The sequence below is a fragment of the Danio rerio genome, chromosome 20 (genome assembly GCF_052040795.2).
Source record: "Danio rerio strain M-AB ecotype USA chromosome 20, GRCz13ab, whole genome shotgun sequence".
Taxonomy (NCBI): domain Eukaryota; kingdom Metazoa; phylum Chordata; class Actinopteri; order Cypriniformes; family Danionidae; genus Danio; species Danio rerio.
The window spans coordinates 58,881,807-58,885,071 of record NC_141040.1 but is presented as its reverse complement, the minus strand read 5'-3'; the positions used below and the strand labels follow the sequence as shown (position 1 = coordinate 58,885,071).

At 41.8% G+C, this 3,265-nt stretch overlaps 1 long non-coding RNA gene across 1 annotated transcript; it reads right to left on the bottom strand.

The window, feature by feature from the left end:
- Window positions 1–467: 467 nt before the first annotated feature.
- Window positions 468–2,851, bottom strand: LOC147839521 (uncharacterized). Its single transcript, XR_015519142.1, has 2 exons — window positions 2,428–2,851; window positions 468–1,873 (listed from the first exon to the last, which is right to left on the bottom strand). It is a non-coding gene; the product is annotated as an uncharacterized LOC147839521 (long non-coding RNA).
- Window positions 2,852–3,265: the final 414 nt, after the last annotated feature.

Here is a 3,265-nt window from a genome sequence, read left to right as displayed (position 1 = left end):
CACACACACACACACACACGCAAACACACACACGCAAACACACACACACTCTCTCACTTACTCACTCACACACACACACACACACTCACTCACTCACACAAACATACACTCACATACTCACATACACACACACACTCTCACTCACAATCTCTCTCTCTCTCACACACACACGCACGCACGCACGCACACACAATTGTATGTATAGATAAAAGCCATTTCAGGCCACAAATTGAATAAAACACAGAAAGTGAATCTTCACATGAACATCACATCACATCAGTCCGTCTGTCAAACCACAACTATCAGGATTTCAGAGCAGCGCAGGTAAAAGGGCAGAGTGTGTGTGTTAGTGTGTGTCTGTGTGTGTGTGTCTGTGTGTGTGTGTGTTCAGTCTCCTGCTAGAACAGAATCTGACAGTGATAAATCAGTATGAGGATGATCCTCCTCCAGAGACTCACACACTGAGGTAAAATAGCTTTCTTTATTATTATTTTTCATCATTAGTTGCAGGAATGACACAGAAATGGATGATAAATCCAAAGAAACACAGTGAAAGGAAGCATTATTGGATCTTAACTGAGCACATGAACCAGGCGAACCACTGAACACACTTACAGGACATCAGATCAGAACACAAACCATCTTCATCCTCTGTTAGAGAAATCCTCTTAGAACACCTTCACACATTAAGCATGAGGACTTTCCCTTAAACTTAACTGATCTCAGGTTTCAGGAATAAATCAAGATAAATTAAAAACTGAAGAGGAAAATAAGCTAAATTCAAAAGTGTTCTGGAAAATGCATAGAAATATACATAAACGTGCATTAAACATGAGATTATGCATAAATCAAGAGCAAATATCTGCTGATATTGTCTGAAAAATTGACTTTATTCAAAAGAAAACCAGATTATTTCATTAGCTCTTCCTGTTAACCCATTTGCTCATGTCTTAAGCTGAATAATTGAATGCGTTTTTTTTAGAAAACATGTTTTAATTTAATTTGGAGAAGCAAAATAATGACATGTTTTCAGGAAAATGCATAAAAGCATGCAGGAATGTGCACATATTAGTTTTGTTTATGCATAAATCAAGAGCTAATATCTGCCATTATTAGCTGTGTCTCATTTCAGAGGCTGCATCCTTCAAATGATACAGACTTCAAGGGTAAGTCCTTCGAACTTCCACACAGGCTGAACCGAGCGTTTTGAAATTAGACGATCTAGCCTACAGAGGACCCAGCTGGCAAAACTCATGTGGCTTAAATCCGGCCCACATGCTGCATGGAATGATGGCATCTGGGCGGTCTGTTCCTGTTTGCCAGATCTGGGCCACAATTAAGCCATCGTAATATCACATATCAGCCAGAATTCAACCAAAAAACCAGAGCTGACCCTATTCTGGGCCACAGTTTGCTTTTAGTTTGGCCTAGATCTGGTCCATACCAGATACTCACATCTGGCCTACATACCGCATGGAATGATGGCACTTGGGCGGTCCAATGCTGTTTGCCAGATCTTGGCCACATTTGCCATATCTTCTCTGGGCCACTATAGGCTGCTACATTAGCCAGAGCTCACTATGCCGAATATTTGCCAAAAGTGGCCTGCATATTTTTTTAAGATAACTGGGCCACTTTTGGCAAATCTTCTCTGGGCCACTTTGGGCTCACAGCCACATTAGCCAGAGCTTAATGTGCCTAATATTGCTAATAGTGGCCCACATATTTTTTAAGATAACTGGGCCACATTTGCCATATTTGCTTTTATTCTGGCCCAGATCTGGCCCACACCAGATACTTAAATCTGAGGGGACTTGGACGGTCCATTCCTGTTTGCCAGATCTGGGCCACAATTAAGCCAAAGCAATATCACCTTTCAGCCAGAATTCAACTAAATAAACCAGAGCTGACCATATTCTGGGCCACAATTTGCTTTAATTCTAGCCCAGATCTGGTCAATACCAGATACTCACATCTGGCCCACATACCGCATAGAATGATGGCACTTAAGCGGTCCACTCCTGTTTGCCAGATTTTGGCCACTTTTGGCAACCAAATGAACCAAATGAACCAAAATTGACCCTTTTATGGGCCACAGCTAGCTTTAATTCTAGCCCAGATCTGGTCCATACTAGATACTCACATCTGACCCACATACCGTTTGTAATGATGGAACTCGGGCGGTCCACTCTTGTTTGCCAGATCTGGGCCACAATTAAGCCATAGCAAAACCACATATCATCTAGAATTCAACCAAATGAACCAGAACTGACCCTATTCTGGGCCACAGTTTGCTTTTAGTATGGCTCAGATCTGGCACACACCAGATACTTAAATCTGGCCCACATACCGCATGGAATGATGGAACTCGGGCGGTCCACTCTTTTTTGCCAGATCTGGGTCACAATTAAGCCATACCAATATCACATATCATCCAGAATTCAACCAAATAAACCAGAACTGACCCTATTCTGGGCCACAGCTAGCTTTAATTTTAGTCCAGATCTGGTCCATACCAGATACTCACATCTGGCCCACATACCGTATAGAATGATGGAACTCGAGCGGTCCACTTCTGTTTACCAGATCTTGGCCAAATTTGCTATATCTTCTCTGAGCCAGTTTTGGCTCTCGGCTCCATTAGCCAGAGCTTACTGTGCCTAATATTTGCCAAAAGTGGCCCACATATGTCTTAAGATAACTGGGCCACATTTGCATCTACACATGTGAGTCACTTTGGGTTTAGACCCAGATTACCCTTAAATAAATTCGCCACATTTTTCCTCCATCATTTGGGCCAAATTGATCATTTTCCACATTAGGTGCACATTCAGATTACATTTTGCCATGAGTGCCAAGTCTTTGCCTTAAATGGCCCATGTATGAATGTGAATCTTTGGCCCCCTTTTTGCTATTGTACAGATGGACCACTTCAGGCTCACATTCATTTTGTCTGGGCCAAAGGAAGACCACCAGTGCTGCATAACTGCCTAAAGTGGCCCACATTTAAATGCTATCTGGGGACGGATCTCGTTAACAGCTGCTGTTAATAAGCGCTGATCAAATTTGTAAGGCTTTTTCTCAGAGTGATTTCATAACTTATTTTAAGCGATCTGAAGGCAAAACGAGGTTTACAGAAGCTGGAAATATATCTCCTTTGATCCACACATGTACACATAAACATATAAGCTGTCTATAAAATCAGTCTTTAGTCAGACATGTCGTACTCTTGTTGTTTTGTAACATGTGTTTGCATATCCAAGTA